Source organism: Tachysurus fulvidraco, chromosome 20 (assembly GCF_022655615.1).
Source record: "Tachysurus fulvidraco isolate hzauxx_2018 chromosome 20, HZAU_PFXX_2.0, whole genome shotgun sequence".
In the NCBI taxonomy this organism is placed as follows: Eukaryota; Metazoa; Chordata; class Actinopteri; order Siluriformes; family Bagridae; genus Tachysurus; species Tachysurus fulvidraco.
In genome coordinates, this window is record NC_062537.1 from 21,620,121 (window position 1) to 21,640,215 (window position 20,095).

The 20,095-nt window shown below is 41.0% G+C and overlaps 1 protein-coding gene across 2 annotated transcripts in view; it reads right to left on the reverse strand.

Moving 5' to 3' along the window:
• erbin (erbb2 interacting protein) overlaps positions 1-20,095 on the reverse strand; it is a 55,653-nt gene that overhangs the window by 34,126 nt on the left and 1,432 nt on the right. Inside the window, exon 2 of one of the 2 annotated variants that reach the window (XM_027162349.2) lies at positions 10,323-10,395. The exons of the other annotated variant lie outside the window; for it this stretch is intronic. The gene's annotated coding sequence lies outside the window, so the exon portion shown is untranslated. The remainder of the gene's footprint in view (positions 1-10,322; positions 10,396-20,095) is intronic. 2 annotated transcript variants of the gene reach the window in all.

The window sequence follows — 20,095 nt, forward strand, 5'->3', positions numbered from 1 at the left end:
CCTCTGGCATGGTTTTCACAACAGCATCCACATCAACGTGTTTGAATCTTTCTGTAAAGGGTGGGGCAAAAACACCATGGTATCGGTATCGAGGGCAGAGGAACCTGCTCCTCCGGTTTTCTCGCCCCATGGTTTTGGTTCTCACTGTTCTCCTGAAAGCTCGGTGGTTTAAGCAAGCAAGGGAAACAAAAGCCTCCATTGTCCCGGGGATCCAGATGCGAAACGAGGCCATGTAATCTGATCTACACTCTCAGAGTGGTGTCTTCCTCCCGCTGGGAGCTCCGATTCATGAGCTGAGGAGAGAACCTGATGCGTTGTGTTTTCTGTGCTTGTGTCGTATGGAAGCTACAGGGCTGTGTAAGGGCTGACGTGTAGTGGTGCGGTGCTAACAGCAGCACACTAAAGCTAATCTGATGCCTTTTAGGTAAACACTGTGGTTCTGTTTATACCAAAAACACAAACCCTCAGGAGACACGTTTACAGAACACATTCATGCTGTCACCAGGCTAAAGGCTTATGAGGATTCCTTTTACTACAGGTCAGAGGTCAGCCAGAAAACCTGCTAATAAAATAATAAACGAACAAACTAAATAAGTGACTTATAAACTCTGAATATTACTTCTCAATGAATCAAACCAAAATCAACTCTTTCAGCTTTTTCACCTATACAAATAAAATATAAAAACTGCCAGAAGCTCAGATTACTATCCCCGAAGGTTGCTCATAACGGAGGTCAGAGGTCGTGATGTTATTAGTCCTGCCGTCCTGATGAAGGTAAAGCTCTTACTGAAGACTAGTGAATGAGACACAGGTACACAGGGCAAGTAAAGAGAGCATCACGTGTCTTTACTTTCTCAACAGAAGCCTGTACTTTGTTATGAGAGCACTAATGTTAGCATTACTTATTACTTATGTAATAATATACAGTATGCACACTGGTCAGTGCTATTTTGTGTACTGTGTGTACTTGTATTGTTGTGTATTGTCTGTCTGCACTGCACTAGGTTGCACATGTTGCACATTATGTGGCTTTGACTAAAGTCCTTATCTCGGTGGTGTTTATGTAGCATCGTGGTTTGTTTCACTGTGTAATGCGCCATATTTATGTGGTCGAAATGACAAAAACTTCTTGTCTCTTGATACTGCTGAACTTCTGACCAATCGGATTTGAGAATTTAAACACAAAAAACTGTCTAATTAATACACAGAAGCATTTAGATACACACTAATCCAATAAAAGCAGTAACACACCAATTGACCATACAGAGGAAGAGTAAAATATGATTTTAATACAGCAGATAAATCCTGCATGCTTCCTGTTTTAAAGCCTACAATCACTAACAACCTGAACATCTGACATCCAGAAACAACACACACACACACACACACACACACACGGAGTATACACCAAAGCAAACTGGAGCTATATTGCTAAAGCTAACAAAACTAGCCCAGATTAGCTATACACACAAAAAAAACTCCAAAACACTGCGTCTGATTATACAACTGATCAGTGTGTGTGTGTGTGTGTGTGTGTGTGTGTGTGTGTGTGTGTGTGTGTGTGTGTGTGTGTGTGTAGAAAAAGAGACAGGATAGAGAGCGATTGCATGTGTGTAGGTGTTCAAGAGTAAGTCTTTAATCTAGTCATCTCAGATTAAAGGATGCTCGCTCCCCCTCTGTGTGTGTGTGTGTGTGTGTGTGTGTGTGTGTGTGCGCACGAAAGGAGGTTAGTAGGTACACTTCAATGAGTGGATGATGGAGTGAAGATGACTTCCACTTCTCTGCCTTCTCTCACTTTCTCTCTATATCAGAGACGTTATAGTAGTTAAACATAAAGCATTATAATAACCTGTAGTCCGATTTCAGTGACCTCAATACATAATAATAATAATAATAATAATAATAATAATTCATGAGGACGAGTGAAAGAGCACTTTATAAAGTGTGGAGAGGTCATCAGACTTTGATTATATAATTTGAACACAATGTTTCACTGTAACAACTGATGTGCTTGCGCACACACATGTGCACGCACATGCACACACACACACACGCGCGCGCATGCACACACACCACACACACACACGCATGCACGCACACGAACACACACACGCACACACCCCACAGCCCCGTCTCTTTATCCAGGAAGTGGGTCTTAACTTCACTTAGAACATCAGAGATCACAAATTGATGAACTAAGACAGAAATGGACAAGAGAGAGAAAGTAAAAGAGAAAGTAAGACAAGAGACATTTTAAAATGAAGTGAGTTAGTTGAAAGTGAGTGAGTTAATGAGCAAAGTTGCAGCACTACACACTACAGCTCATAACACTGCACACTACAGCTCATAACACTACAGCTCATAACACTACAGCTCATAACACTGCACACTACAGCTCATAACACTACACACTACAGCTCATAACACTACAGCTCATAACACTACACACTACAGCTCATAACACTACACACTAAAGCGCATAACACTACACACTACAGCTCATAACTCAGCTTCACGTTTCTCATTTGAAAAGAGAGAGACAGGAAACATTAATGACGTCAACCATCTTTGTTCTCCAGCTCTATTTAAAAACTACTCATTAGTACACTCAATGTGCCTCATTAGCATCTACAGTCTGGCCTTGATACACACACACACACACACACATACATACATACACACACATACTAGGGCTGGGCGATATGGCCTAAAATAAAAATCTCAGATTTTTTCACAAAAAAATCGATTTACAATTTAAATCGATTTTTCCTGTATATTTATATACACACACCTGAGACAGATTCCAAGGGACCATCTGCAAAGTGCAAAACCCGAAAAGCAAATACTACAAAAACAGTCAATAACTTCTCTGTAATACACTGTACTGTCACCTGCTCACACACCACTGATGTCCTGATAGTTACACTACAACACTTATTTGGGGGAAATGTCTTTTTGTATAATTTTTATGATTTTTCATATAAAAAAAACAGTACAGTGTATTACAGCGAAGTTATTGACTGTTTTTAAAGTATTCGCTTTTCGGGTTTTGCACTTTGCAGACGGTCCCTTGGAGTCTGTCTCTTAGGTGTTCACACATAGAGACATGTATTTTGTCCAACGCTGAGGAAAGCTTACTGTGAGGAGAATTGTGTTGTAGTTGCCTCTCTACATTACTACAGTAAAAAAGAGGTGTTATTTGTGTAGTAACAGCGTTTAGCTCAGCAGTTATTGACTCGGGAAACTCCAACCTGTGAATATGTGGCTGACTTTACTTAAGTCACAATACATAACAGAGTATAATGTTTGTTGATGAGTATAACAGGAATTCTCAGCATCCATGATCGCTTTCCAAGGCCCCCTTCTTATCGTACTGGATACAGTTTGTAAATGTTTCTAAGACGGTAGGTTGTTTTTTGTCTTTTATATTTCGCAGGGCGTAACATCTCTCCCACTCGACAGCATGCCTCTGTTTAAGGTGCTGCAGTAAATTAGTCGTACTGCTACCTTTGCTAGCAACAGACTTTATACACACTTTGCAGCGAAGTTTGTTCTGAGTCTGACGCTGCAAAACCGAACCAAGTCCATATGACAGATGACACTGTGCCTTTCTTGGGAACGAGTTCTTCCCTGCTCACTGCCATGTTGTTTGTGTAACTCTATGGCCAACACACGGGGGAAGGGCTGACACACAGACACACACAGACACACAGACCAACAGACACACACACAGACAAACACACAGACAGACAAACACACAAACAGACACACACACACAGACAGACAAACACACAGACACACAAACAGACAGACACACAGACAGACAGACACACAGACAGACAGACACACAGACAGACAGACACACACACACACAGACACACACACACACAGACACACACACAGACAGACACACAGACACACACAGACACACAGACAGACAGACAGACACACACAGACAGACAGACACACACAGACAGACAGACACACACAGACAGACAGACACACACAGACAGACAGACAGACACACAGACAGACAGACACACACAGACACACAGACAGACACACACACAGACAGACACACACACAGACAGACACGCACACAGACAGACAGACACACAGACAGACACAGACAAACAGGGTGAAACTCTGCCTGTGAAGCTAATTGTGATGGCGTATGTTGCACTGTTTCCTAAACATACTGTAAGAGAGACATTACACAGCATGATTAATGCAACACTGGGATACGAGACCTTCATGACAACACATGCATTACCCATAAGGCAATGTGAGATTAGCACTAACAGCAGTGTTCAGTTTAACAGAAACACAAGCTGGTGTGGAGTAAAACCTGCTACTGTAGGAACAGAGACTCCTTAACACAAAAATAATCAGAGCCTCGTTAGCGAGTCGAGTCAAAGCTCCAGTGAGCTGCTCAGTCCTGTGGCCCAGATGTTAAATGTCAAAATCACCCGATCAGAGTCAACACCAACAAATAAAGCAACAAGTCACTCAGTCGGCCCGTGTGAGAGAATTCTGTCTTTCTTCTCTCTCCGACACTCAGATAGCACCGAAAAGGTGGGAAACAAAACTATTCAACAGTCTCTTAAAAAAGGTAATATAAAACACTTTAAGTTAAAAAATAAAAAAACCACAATTGAGTCATAAAAATAGTGTTTTTTTCTTTAACTGCAAAAACTGAATTTAGGAGAGAAAATTATCATCTAGTGTAAATTCAATTATAATCAAAACGTGTCAACTGTTTCTACTGACTGCATAAGTCTGTGAGTGAGTGTGAGACTGAGTTTGAGTGTGTGAGTGTGAGAGAGAGAGAGAGAGAGAGAGAGAGAGAGAGAGAGAGAGAGAGAGACACAGAGTATGGTGACAGGATATGGTGGCAGGAAGATGAACCAAATTCACACAAGCACAAACACAGATATTTTCCTCGATGCTGCAGTGATCAGAGTTTGTGTGACAGGACGTGAACTTCCACTCTGCTGTGTTCAGCTCTGACTGACACTCATAAATAACAGAAGTATTAACCAACACACGACAGAGTGAAATAGTGAAGAAGACAGAAGTTGTAGTATAGAAACTAGAAGTTCTGAACTCAGCACAGCAAAATGAACACGTCTGAACAAACCGGAACAAAATGAACACGTCTGAACAAACTGGAACAAAATGAACACGTCTGAACAAACCGGAACAAAATGAACACGTTTGAACAAACTGAAACAAAATGAACACATCTGAACAAACTGGAACAAAATGAACACGTCTGAACAAACTGAACACATCTGAACAAACTGAATCAAAATGAACACCTCTGAACAAACTGAAACAAAATGAACACCTCTGAACAAACTGAACACATCTGAACAAACTGTACATCTGTGACGCAGCGATGCAGAGACGGAAATGCAGTTAAACCAGTCAGGAGGTTTCACATGCTCTCATGTCTCTGCTACTCAGAGTGTTTTTGAGACATTGACATAGTGCCCACGAAGTGTCTGCGGATCAGAGCCATACTGTACTGCAGAGAGTGAGACCCCCTGTTGTGAGAGAGTCTCATAGAGAGACCAAAAGTGAGACAGAAGCCTTACGAGACAGAAGTCAAGCCGACATATTCATCCATTAAAGGTGACATAGGCGGAAGCTCTTGCTTTTCTGTCCCAGACGAGCCGAGTGTGGCGTGGGAGCAGTGGAAACACTCCAATCCACATAGTCAGTTTGGGACAATAACCAAAAGGACACTGATGTGCTTCTCAGTCCAGACAGTAGAAAGAGAGCAGTGAGGGAGCCGTGGAGGATTAATTGGAGGAAAAACAGAAGCTTGTGGAACGAGTGCTGGGGAACGTCTTCGTTCTCCCAACATCATAAACACTTCCATACTGTTTTCCGGGATCCTTTCATCTCGTCCCCGGTTCCAACCTTGGAGCTGTGCCCGTGTCACCCTTTTCCAACACAAAGTGCCAGCACATGTAAACACTCCAAACATCTGACAAAATGCCGAGTGTGTTTTGACTATTGGTGTGTGTATTACAGTGTTACTCAACAGAGGAACCTGGGCACACGGGCGAACTCATTAACGACGGATTCTGTGTTTCGGTTCCAGAGAATATCATCCAATTAAACACTAATAAAAATCAGACTTTGTGAATCCCTTCTGAAAATAGTTTTGTTTGCTGATTCTGATTACAAAGATTTGAACATTCGCAACAGATTCACAATCCTTCGTTTTAAAAAACAGCCCCAACAATGATGATGTTCACAGCAAATCATCTGGTCACATTTGATTGGAACAGGTTTTACACGGAAGCCTTTACATGCAACCCTCCCATTTTATCTGGGGTTGGACCGAAACTAAGAGTTAACTCCTTTGTGGCTGGGTTACGTCTCTGGTCTGGAATCAAACACAATAAAACTATAATAAATCATTTATATGGTGCGGATACGTATGAGCTCATAGTGTGTTTATAAATGATCCAGCTATACACACAACTTAGGAGACAAAGCAGGAACACTTAGCCACAGAACCTACATGTTGGAACACACATTATGTGCAGAAAGTGGTTGTCATGGTAACGCTATATCCTGCTACTGAAAAATTTAAGTGAGATCGTTGTATTGATATTAGAAGTAAATGACATGGCAGGAGGACACGGGGGAAAGTTGTTCTCAAATTTGCATATTCATGTATTTTCGTGCTGATGCTTTTAACAAATTTACAGAGGAGCTTTTACTCCTTCACTAGTTTTTAGAAATATGAACCTACAAATTATTACCATTTTAAAATCTTATAAATTTATTTCCTCAAGTTCAGGCATATTATTATAGTAAAAATGCTTTATCAAAAGCTTAAAACACACACGCGCACACACACACACACACAGGAGGTGATAGGAGTGTGATGTTTGTTAGTGCACAGATGCGTGAGCTGGGTGGAGTGATTAATATTCCTCATCACTGAGGATGGAGCAGGATGGACAGAGATGGACGAGCAGCTCAGCGCCGAGAGACGTGTGTAATTTATTGGTCTGTAGACAAGCCATCAGCAGCTCTGTGCTCCACCGTCCACATGGCACAGACGTTCACCCAGACGCCATGCGATGCCTCACCGCTCTCCATTAAGCCTTCAGGTGTACAAGAAGAAGTATGAGGAATCTGTTTTCTATGCTGTTCCTCTCTGTGATATTTCATGGACATTAGCTGCCAGGTGATGGCTGTGGATGGTGCTGTTGGGAAGATGATATAAGTGACAATGTCTTGTAGGAAGCATGTGATAATTCTCACTCTCAGGATGACTGACAGCTGGACAGAAGTGTAGCATGGAGAGGAACGCAGTAAGAAACACACAGTGACCATGGGTGAGTTCTCTGAGATCCAGAGAGAATAAAACAACCCAAGTAAGCAGAGGCATGAAAAGTAAAAAATAAATAAATAAAAGAATGCCGTTTGTGTTTCTGAGGTGTGTGTCTATGTACAGAAGTAGGAGTCTGTAAATAAAATGGTGTATGATTAGCAGATGTGTGATTAAGCTGGATGTCAGTGCTTCGGTTGTCCTTGGTGATGTTCATAGCCGTAGCAGGAAGACACCAGTGTTACTTCTGTGTTATTATCCAATATGTTCTGCTGCACAATCCCTCTATCATCACCCCACCCGCTCACACCTCCTCATATGTACTGCACCGTTTATTGGTACTACCCGACCCGTACGGTACCCTTATCGTTCTGTAATAAAACTGTAGCTCGTTACTCCTTTAACTCTTTTTAAATTCAAAAAGTATATAAATGAGTGTGCTTACTGCTGAGATGATACACAGACATACACAGAGATACTACTTATACTGATTGTATGATGAAACACGGCACATTTACTTGCATTAGAGAAATCTAAAGATGTAAAATTTTATTTTCCTCCAAATGATTTTTAAAGAATTACTCAGGTTTGAAAACGAGTGCCTTTAAAATCCACTTTAGAATTTTTAGAACTCTGGTCATTCTGCCAACACGTTTGCGTCGTGTGCACACTGACTGGAGCATCTCTTCACCATGGGAGAGCACGAGCGCTCACTCTCATTCGGATTCAGTTGGGTTTCTGACTTGGCGGGAATTTCATTTCAGCACATGATCACTAAGACATGGACAACATGCTGTATATGCGAGTACATGTGTTTGTACAGCGCTGGAGCTTCAGTGTTGCTCCAGTGTTACATGGGGAAAGAGTCTCTCTCTCTCGAGTGAACCCACTGAATGCAAACACATCCCACTTAAATGCCTGCCAGCTGCCATCTAAATCCATAAAGACTCCATGTTGGAGCCTGGACAAGGAGAAAAGTCCAAAAGGAAAATCGATGCCAAGAGAGTCATGAAACACAGCAAACATCATACAGGGACCGAGCAAAGACCCGCTGGACTTCAGGCCATTCAGGATCTCTCACTGCTCCTCAGTCAGTCTTCACATACACACTGGACCGCTTAAGTGCTGCTAGTTTCCGGGCAGTGCCTCAGTGCCAAGCAGGAAACGGTGCCAAAACACTTCACAGATCCATGGTGATGCTCGGCCAACGTCCCGGCAAAACAAAAAGACAGACTGTTTATGTAACATGCTTGACACCTGGCAGCTCTGCAGAGATGCTAATGGGCTAAAGGCTAACGGCCTGATCGCAGGAGGAGGAGGAGGAGCTGCCACACTGCTGTATGTCACAAATAAGAGGGGTTAAATGGGGCATTTACTGATGTTGACTTTTACTGCTAGTCTCTCACAGACACACAGACAGATACACAGACAAACACACACACACACACAGACAGATACACAGACACACACACACAGATAGATACACACAGACACAGACACACACACACACACACACACAGATACACAGACACACACAAATTTGTTTTGTTGTTATCTTTGAATAGGAAATACTCCACAAATTTTACAAGAAGATTATAAATACTTCTACATTCAGAAATGCTGAACATAAACATCAGTCCTTCTGATCTGAAACGCTTCCACATGCCTTTAAACTGTTAGAACAGGAGTTTGAATTTATTTTCTAACTTTCAGGACCATTAACATTGTGTGTAAAGTTTTCACTTTTTAATTGTTAAAAGCTTTTCCCCAAATCTTCAGCTGAGAATTCCTGCCTTTTGTAGTGAAAAGAGCGTTGATAATGAATAAGCACTTGATGTCAGGATGATGTCACTCATATCGTCTCTACACTTCCCTTCTCAGTCCTGCTGTCAGAAATCTCACTGATTTTACATTTAAAAATAAAATTGACTGCTAATCAGGCGGCTCTCGTTTCTCTCATCTCAGAGGAGAATGGTTGGAAGCTGGAGTTTAAAGAGAAAGTTAAACCAATTCCAGGGTTTTTCCTACATTTTTTCAAAATTTTTTGCCGGTCGCCAAAACGATATTTTGTCCCACGAAAGCCTTATTTGATCTGTAATTGGGTTTTGTGAGTGAAGCAGGCTACTGATGGAGTGACGGAGAGAACTTTTGCGATGTCCTAACAGCCAGGATTCCCACACAGGAATCAGTCCAATTCGCGACCTAATGACTCCTTTGAGTCGATTCATTACTATGAATGGTTAAAGCGGTCGGTCTGCCGTCAGTGTCTGAATCGCTGTATAACAAATCATTACTGCTTAGAAGAACATACACATCTGTAATGAGAAAGTAAGTGTGTCTACCACATTTAGCGTAAGAGTGTTTAGTAAAATTTAGCCTTAATAAGGATCGTAAATTACCTACAAAATCATTTAGTTTAAAGTTAGACTGGAGTGAGATGAAACTAGATCACAAAGCAAGCTGTTGCTAGCTGCTAATTTTATTACATTTTATATGGTAAAAATTTGCACTATTATTTTTAAAACGACACTAAAATTAAGCTGCGTGTGGATGCCCATGTCGGTCAGCCACCACCGAAGACCAATTTTGACCCATGAAAAACCCTGAATTCAGTGTCCAATCTAAGAGTCTCACTTTACAGCACCTTATTAAACCAGGCAAGAGCACCAACACTCTGCTCTCTAATCATTCAGCTTTTTATTACAGCTGCACACTAAAAGCCAGCCCAGTGTTGAGCACAGATGAAGCGAGAGATGCTGGAAGATAATATAACCTCGCTAATATACACTAGTCTCACATTAAAGTCTCACTCGGTGTCTCAGCACACACTAAACTCAATCATCAGGTCAGAATCGTAGACTAATATCACAGTGAAATTAATCTTGGTGAATTCAAAAGCTCCAGGATGCTTATAAAGTCACACTGGTCCACAGAGACTGCAGGAGAAAGACAAAAGCTCTCTTACCTTCTCATTTATGATCTCAGTCAGCAGATGAACAGACACCCAACAACGGTGAAGAAATCAGCAGCTCAAAAACCTGAGAGGAACAGATTTAGGTTTTTTTTCTCCATGTAATTTGTATGTAATCACCTAACATCTTTAGACTTAGAAAAATAATACATTTAATTTAAACGAGGTGTTGCAAAAATGATGACAACAAATCATTATAAATCATACAACAAAACCGAATGTAACTAAATCTAATGTTTTGTACGGACTCCTTGATTTTTAAGAACAGCACCGATTCTTCTAGATATCGAATAAACGAGTCTATAATTTTCCATTCTTGATGTATGGACACTTTCAGATCCTGGATGCTGGCTGGAGAACGACCTTCTTGTCTTTTCCGAATGCACCACAAGTGTTCCACTGGGTTGAGGTCTGGTGACATGCTTTGCCACTGAATCACTTTTTCCCTTTTCCTCCGCAGAAATGAACCAGTGGTCTTAGATGTATGTTCTGGGTCATTATCATGTTAAACGTGTGCCCAGTGACCTTGGGCACGGAGTGATGGTAGCATCTTCTCTTTCATTATTTCACAGTATGTCTGTGAATTCACGATGCCATCTATGAAATACAACGCCCCGACATCTGCAGCACTCATGTGACCCCACACAAGAACACTGCCACCCCATGCTTTACTGTTGCACCCCGTAGTCTTCGCCTTTGTCTACACGAACCCTGGCAAATTCTAGACAGGTTTATTGTGCATGGGCTTCAGCAGTGGCTTCCTTCGTGGGTGACGGTCATGCATGCGGCTCCTCTGCAGTGTGAGTCGTATGGTGTCGCAGGAAACACTCAGTTTGACTTTCTAATGATTTAGAACTGTGCTGAACTTGCATGGAGATTTTCTTCTCTCATCATGAAACGCTCTTGACGAGGTGTTAACAATGCTTTAATAATTTTCTTTTAGCCTTGACCTTTTTTGGCAAAGAAATTATCTTCCTCGGGTATTGTAACATTTCTTTTCCATGTGCTGCCATTTTGTCAGCATTATACGGGATTGGATTTTCTCTCATAAATACCACTTTATTGTCAATTATTCTGTGGCCACCTTTGTGTTGATTGATTAGACTAATCTGCTGGTGAATTGCTGTTAATTACAAATTAATTGTTTGCTTTCTCTTCTTAAAGCAAGATGGAGGTTTTTCTGAGAAATCTGTCAATGTTTACTCATTCATGCTGAACACGGTCAATGCTGTGATTTATTTAGTCGGATATCAGAAGTCAGAACCTGTGACAGATGAAAATGTTAGTCAAATTTTGTATGTAAAATAAAACGGAAATAAAATGAAGCTGTCCCTCACCACAGCCCTGTTTCTGTCACTAGTTCCTCGTTAAAGTTAACAGATTAATATATTTTTTTCCCGTCAACATGTGAACGGTGTGTTAGACAAAACCTAAGTCCTGTGTTTTCTGCACTGTACGTAAAATAGTTTCTGATATTTTTGCATTCCAGATTTGCAGAGAGTAAAAACAGACTGTGACGTGTTTACGCATTCGTGTTTTATGGAGCAGAGTAAACGCATTCAGCCACGTGTGAGGACGGAAGTAAATTTCACCGTGTATGCTTTAGGACTTTAGTAAACACAACAGCGCTGATAAAGGCACATTCCAGAGCTCATATTTTCACAAGCCTCCATAAACTGTGTGTGAGCCTGCGACAGAACATTGTTGGCTGGTGTACAGGTCAAAGGTCACAGCACACAGTCTGAGCTCATTCCCAGGAGGATTCAAAATAAGGCCTTTACTTAGCAGAGACACACCCCGTGAGCTCGAGGCTGGACGAGACAAGACAGGACCAGAACGGAGAGTACAAGTGCAAAGTTTTACTCGACTATTGTGTATTTAGCATTTCTAATCATTTGTGGTTATCTGTGTAAAATCACACAGCCATTTATTACTGTACTGATCAGGAAGCGGTGTAAATAATTGACTGGCAGCTTGTTGTTTTGCTGTGAAAGACACGTACGTCATGAGACTCGAGACTCACTACAGAGAGATGTTATCTGAATGAACTTTGACCTGGGAGTTTATGAGCCTCAGTCTTGAGACAGGAGATAACAGGGTATCTTTGGTCAGTACAATTTGTCTATTTTTTCTCTTAGTGTCTCCTGTTTCACCACAGCAACGGGTCCCAAAAGCTAGGGATGATCCGTAAATGTTGGCACCTCTGAATGGATATCATCCCTGTCTGACACACACACAGATGGAAACACACAAAGTCTGACTCGCAGCTATAGGTTCCAGAAACAGCAGACTGCATACAGCCTCCTGGTTGTGACACAATGTGATGTTCATATGACGTTCATATGATGCTGACAGCAGGTCAGCGACCAGCTCATGAGCCTGACACTGAAGTTCTCCCAACACCAAAAGAGAGGAACAGTGGGGGGGAAATCCCAGTCAAACAACAACCTGAGGACAAACAGAATACGAATGCGCATGTGTGTATGTGTACGCGTGTGCGCATGTGTGTGTGTGTGTGTACGTGTCTGCAAAGTTTGTAAACAGGAGGAAGATGTTTCCACACAGCAGTGTAGATTTAAAGCGGATGTGTGTCATGGGCAAGTGAAGTTCAGCCTGGAGCTCAGAATGAGGACAAGCTTGGAGCTAATGATATTAACGCTCCTCGGTTTCAGAAAACACACACACACACACACACACACACACACACACACACACACACACACACACACACACACACACACAGTGTAACATTAAAAACATATGCATGGAGCTGCAGCTATGAGTCTTATTTTAACTGTGTATTTATTTTTAGACATTACAGATTCAATGTCATGAGTCAAAAGCCCCGATGCTCCAGCCTCACAGAAAGGAGGTAGAGAACACCACAGGGATGTTAAACACACACCGCACCAGAGGGCTCCAGCACTCTGGGTCATGACCTCACATGGGGTCACATGAGTTACAAAGAGAGTCTCTTTTTTTTTACAAATTGACATAAGAACTATAGAAGATAGATTTTGTGTGATAATATTTTGAAATGATAATGAGAGACAAACCACGCATAAATTAGCAGCATATGTGCAATTTTAGCCTTTCGCCTGACACGGTCATGAATAAACTAGTATCTCAAATCCAATGCACTATTCTACAACATTACTGAGCACTAACACTAACCGGTTTCCTGTTACAGTTAGTGTTTGAGTTTTAAAATGTTTTATGCACCATCCTGGTGGATTTTTTAGATTAGGGAATACTTCAGGTGGTAAAGATAGGGTTTTTGACTCTGGATGCAAACTGTAACAACAAACATGATACCAGCTAGGGCTGGGCATTAAAACGATAACGATATGTATCGCGATAGACATGATAAAAAAAATGTGTTCGATAAAACGTTCGATATTCTTTATTCATCGTCGGACGAAAACAGAGGTTGCGAAGCAAGTTTGGTCGCATTAACAAAGGCACTCGCTCTCTGGTAACCTAGCAACGTAGGGAGTGACACGCTAATAGCCAATCGTGTAAAAGTGTCACGTTCGGTTGCGCCATATCGTCGTCTCCTGCCGGTCTGCTGGATTCCTCTTCAGTAACCGGCGACTGATGAGCAGAAAATGAGCCGCAGCGAGCGAGGAAATTGTAAATAAAAAAGGAAAAGTCAGCGTGCCGGTACGGCAGTTTTTTGGATATTATAAGTCTGACCGTAGTCACAACAACGTCGTCTGGAAATTACACAAGACCAATGTAATACCACAAACCTGATTTACCACCTTATCCACGCTCACCCTTTGGAGCACAGCCGTATTCATCCAACAACATCTGTAGTTACAACACCGCACAAGCAGCTAGTGAACTTCCTCACACTAAACCTGCAATAAATTCTCAGCTTTCTCTGTTTATATTTAACACTTTGCACTATTTTATTACACTTTATTAAACATTTCTTACATTTTCTGTCATTTCTCACCTTAAATGTTAAGAGATAATAGTTAAGTGTTCATTGTGACTTTAGACTCATGTTTACATTATAATTATTGGAGGTTTCCTGGTTGGTGACGTTTCTGTCTTAATAACTGAGGGGATTTTGATCAGAGGAAGGTTAAGTTTCAAATAAAAAGGTTTAAAACTAATAGATTTTTCTCCTGGTCCTTATTTTAAATGGGTCATAAAAAATATAAATAATTATCGATATCGACCGATATGACACACTGATATCGTGATACAGTTTTCAGCCAATATCGTCCAGCCCTAATACCAGCAGAAATTTCTGAGCGACACAGAGCTTATGAGCATGATTAACACTTCACAGTTTGACTCTGAAACCTGATGGACAGGGATGTTTTTGCTCTGACGTGTCATGTTGTTTTACAATCGCCCGGATGTACGCAAGATACACAGCGAGTGTGTGAACGATGACACACAGGTTACTGTTACTTCTGCACACACATGCAATCACCTACAGGAAGTATAAATCAGGTTGTTCTGCTTGTTGTGGGGTGTGATGCCATCACACCACCCCGGCATAGAATAGATTCCTAGAACATTCCTTCGGTTTTTCGTCATTAGGTGACACATGCACCTGACAGTGAGATCATAAAAGGTTTTGATAGATCACATATCAGGAAGTTTAATAAATGTAGAGAGTTCACAGCTCTTCCTGTCCATTTGGAGTCATTTACCCAAAATGTTTGGGAACTTAATCTACACATTACAACAAGAATTTAATTCTAAATCACCAGAAGTGCATTTCTCCTTACAACGACTTCCTGTGGAACTGTGAGTTATCAGGATCAACAGGCTGAACAGAGAACAATTAAACTCTGACCTAATGACACATTCACAAATACATATAAACCCTGTATTTCATTTCCAAACCAGAATATTCTAAAACACCTCAAAACAACACACACACACACACACACACAGACACACACATACTGTACAGAGATTGGTGTTTTGATTTTTATTGTACTGTATATTCTCCATTACTGACATCTTTTCAATAAAACTAAATCACTTTCTATTGAACCATTTCAGGTACACTGACTCTTTTCTCAGGAATTTAATCACTGTAACGTCTAAAACATTTCCAGTACCAGTTTATTCTCAGTGGAATCTAGATACAGAAAGAGAAACTATGATGGTTTCATTTATGATAATGACCTTAATTCTACATCCATGAAATTAGCCAATCACATTTCAGCAGAAGTGTGATGTATAAAATAAGCAGACTAATTGGAGTTGATAGTACGGCTAAAGTTCTCCAGGATGACCTCAGAAACCAGCGCACATTTAATCTTGAGGAACATCGGCACAAGACCACATCAAAGTTCTTCTCTAGTCTGCCAAGAACAGAAAGAGGCTACTCTGAAAAAAGCTGAAGCAGCCTTTCCCATTTTAATGGAAACATTCCATAGCTCTTATGTCCACATACACACAGACACACACAGACACACACAGTATAATAAATCTAAAGTGTCTTTCCTTACCAGAGCCCTACTGTGGAGCAGAAGAAAGGTTAAAAAGGAGATGTGATGAGATGATGAGCAGTGCCCAAGAGAACAGTTTTAAAACACTCTACATTATACATATTCAGATATATAGACACACACACACACACACACACACACACACACACACCGTGGTGTGTAAAAGTGTTGGCCCCCTTCCTGATTTTGTATTCCTTTGCATGTTTGCCACACTTTAATGTTTCAGCTTATCAAATAAATTTAAATATTATAGATAAACACAAGTAAACACAACATGCAGTTTTTAAATGAAGGTTTTTATTATTAAGAGTAAACAAAACCCAAACAGCCCTGTGTGAAAAAGTGTTTGCCCCCTAAACTGGTTGGTCCTTCCTTAGCAGTAACAACTGCAATCCTGTTACAACGCTGTGGAGGAATTTTGGTCCACTCGTCTTTACAGAATTGTTGTAATTCAGCCACATCGGAGGGTTTTCGAGCATGAACCACCTTTTTAAGGTCCTGCCACAGCGTCTCAATAGGATTCAGGTCAGGACTTTGACTCGGCCGCTTCATTTTGTTTTCCTTCAGCCATTCAGAGGTGGACTTGCTGGTGTGTTTTGGATCATTGTCCTGCTGCAGAACCCAAGTTCACTTCAGCTTGAGGTCACGAACAGAAGGCAGCACTTTGTCCTTCAGGATTAAGTAAAACAGCCCCAGACCATCACACTACCAGCACCATATTTTACTGTTGGTGTGATGTTCTGTTTCTGACATGCGGTGTTACTTTTACACCAGATGTAACGGGACACACGACTCCAAAAAGTCCAACTTTTGTCTCATCAGTCCACAGAGTATTTTCCCAAAAGATCATCAAGATGTTTTCTGGCAGATCTGAGACGAGCTTTATGTTCTTTTTGCTCAGCGGGGGTTTTAGTCTGTAACTCCACCATGCAGGCCATTTATGCCCAGTCTCTTTCTTATGGTGGAGTCATGAACTCTGACCTTAACTGAGGCAAGTGAGGCCTGCAGTTCTTTGGATGTTGTTGTGGGGTCTTTGGTGACATCTTGGATGAGTCGTCGCTACTCTCTCGGGGTAATTTTGGTCGGTTGGTCACTCCTGGGAAGGTTCACCACTGTTCCATGTTTTCCCCATGTGTGTATAACGGCTCTCACTGTGGTTCACTGGAGACCCAAAGCTTTAGAAATGGCTTTATAACCTTTTCCAGACTAACCCTAGATCTTAATTACTTTCTTTCTCATTTGTACCAGAATGTCTTTGGATCTTGGCATGATGTGTAGCTTTTGAAGATCTTTTGGTCTCCTTCACTTTGTCACTCAGGTCTTATTTAAGGGATGTATTGATTGTGAACTATATAGATTATCTGAAACATTTAAAGTGTGACAAAAAAAGTTGGGTTGGGTTCGGTGCCTTGCTCAAGGGCGCCTCATTCGTGGTATTGCCGGCCCGGGACTCGAACCCACAGCCTTAGGGTTAGGAGTCAAACTCTCTAACCATTAGGCTTCGACATCTGGATATTTTCTATTCACATATCTGTGATGTTCTATTCACATGTTGCCTCATGTAGAGCAAAAAGGTACAATTTTAAATCCTGACATAATAACAGATAATATAGAGTTAATTACATGCTTGGACATTGGCTCCTATTAACTGACTGAGAATAATCAGTTAATTTACATTTATGGCATTTAGCACACCCTTATCCAGAGTGACTTACAACTGAGCAATTGAGGGTTAAGGGGCTTGCTCAGGGGCCCAGCAATGGCAGCTTGGTCCTGGTGTACGAACCCATGACCTTCCGATCAGTAGTCTAACACCTTAACCACTGAGCTACCACAGTGGTTAATAGTGCATAATAACAGTTAATAAGCAGAGCTGTGAAATTAAAGACTTCTCCACTTCACACATACTAACCGCTAAGTAGAAAATGTTGCTGGGTCACACTAATGAACAAAAAAGTGCTTATTAAAAACTTTTTATGGAAAACAGTGTTTAACAGGATACAGATATCTGAAACCAACAGCTCAGAGCATGTCTTTGAATTAAACCCTAAACACACCCCAGTATCCCCTTTCACTGCACTTTACCAGGTTTATAAAATCTACTTTAATATTTATTTAAAATTTCTTATTACAAAGAAATTAAACCATACATAGATTAGCAGGCCCATTGGCCAAGTAGTCGCTGCAGTCCTGTGTTTTAGCTCATTTAGCGTGCTGAATTCAGTAAAAGTCATCCTGGGTATTTCACAAGGAAATCTGCCTGATGATGACGACATTTACTGCCTGATTAACATAACCTGTGATTTATTTCTTATATTTTCATTAATCAAGTCTGAAGCGTGCATGTTGGAGTTATAGCATCCATGTACATCACAATGCTGTGAAAGTTAAACACGTCAGACATTAAATGAAAAACAGTTCATCAAGGGTCTAGTTCTTCTTCTACGTCTTGAGCCCCTCTGTGCTAGACAACCACAAATAACAAAACTACCAAACAGGAAATGAAATCAGCTATAAATTTGGTCTTGTGTCTCTAGAACGCTAGAATTTTTCTCTTCACTACGAGTTCTCCTCTATTTCGATTGCAAGATGAACTTAAAACATAAAACACTCACACCGTCTCAATTCACTCCACAAACACCTGATCGTGCTCCGTCCGTCATGGTGTTATTTGTCCTTCTTCTATCACGCTACTCGTACTGATTCATGCTAGACATGTTCATTTTCTCACCACAGTTATTTCTGTTTTTATTTAAATCATGGAGTTATGAGCACAACAATAGCACACACAGAGCGTGACCATGTCAGCAATAAGGCAGTTTACATGTCGAGTATCACAGAACATCCAGTCAGATCCCAGAATGCATCATGTGACTTTCTACAGTCAAATTTATCCACTTCCTCATGTCATTATAACAGAAGTGTAAAGGTCTGTGTGCTGACCTTCAGTTACATTACACTGATGTTTTACAGACCAGTATTTACATTTACAGCATTTAGCAGACACCCTTAATCCTTTTATACAACTGAGCAATTGAGGGTTAAGGACCTTGGCCAAGGGATCCGGCAGTGGCAGCTTAGTGGACGTGGGATTCGAACTCACAACCTTCCAATTGGTAATCCAATACCTTCACCACTAGGCTACAAACAAAATTCATATTCTGCATTTACATGTTTCTGTAAACCTTCTTTGCAAATATTTTCATTGTTATAAGTGCTACACAAACAATATTGAACAGATCTGTAAAAGTAAACAGCTAATGTCGGGCGAGTGAATGTAGCTAGTACAGTTAGCTGGCTTTTTTTAATCTAATGTGAGAATGAAGCCCAGCACAGAACACACATATCACACACCTGATACACATCAGAAAGACCGACACTTTCATAGCAGACATCAGGGTTGGTGTTACACATTGTGCTAGGAAGAGGAGGAAGAAGAGGAGCAGGAGGAGGAGCAGGAGGTGAAGAGCTTAAAGCCTGTAAAGCCTAAAGGACTGTAATCAATAATAATACAAGAATAATAACAATAATCACTTCAAAATTGTTAATAATAATCAAATACAATGAGGTGGTAGACTTACTCAAACACTAATCACCCGTGTGTGTATATGTGATGACACTGAATAAAGGGAGGAAGTCGTGGCCTAATGGTTAGAGAGTTTGACTCCTAACCCTAAGGTTGTGGGTTCGAGTCTCTGGCCGGCAATACCACGACTGAGGTGCCCTTGAGCAAGGCACAATCTTCATCACTGTACTGAACACTAAACACAACTAACAGTCTATTCATTATAATGAAGGTTTAACCCTCCCGCGGTGCTCCTTCCGCATCTCCATTCCAGATAATAACACAACAGTTTACAAAATCACAAGCAACAACAAAAACAAGTTTAAATGAGCGGCGGTCCTGAAAGCCTGATACACATCCCTGGGGTAAAAGGAGCTGAGATGTCGCTGATTTTACATCATTAAGGTTTTAGAGGTGACGGTGATCTATCCGTGTGGATGGAGAAAGTAGGGATTAGTCATCATGAGGCTGAGTGTACTAAGTGTTAGTGATCCCTCTGAGGCTTCCTTATCCTATTACCTGCCAAATCCATTCTTCAAAACAACAAACACAAACTAAAACCCCCGGCCGTCACCTAGTATAGAATCGATGTGCAGACAGGAAAAATAACTGCTGCAGACTGGATAATAAACGTCTAAAAAAATAAAGTAATCTTAATACTAAAGTAATGAATCGAGCCATTTAAGGAATTAGAATGTGTAGAGAAAGTGCAGCTAAAT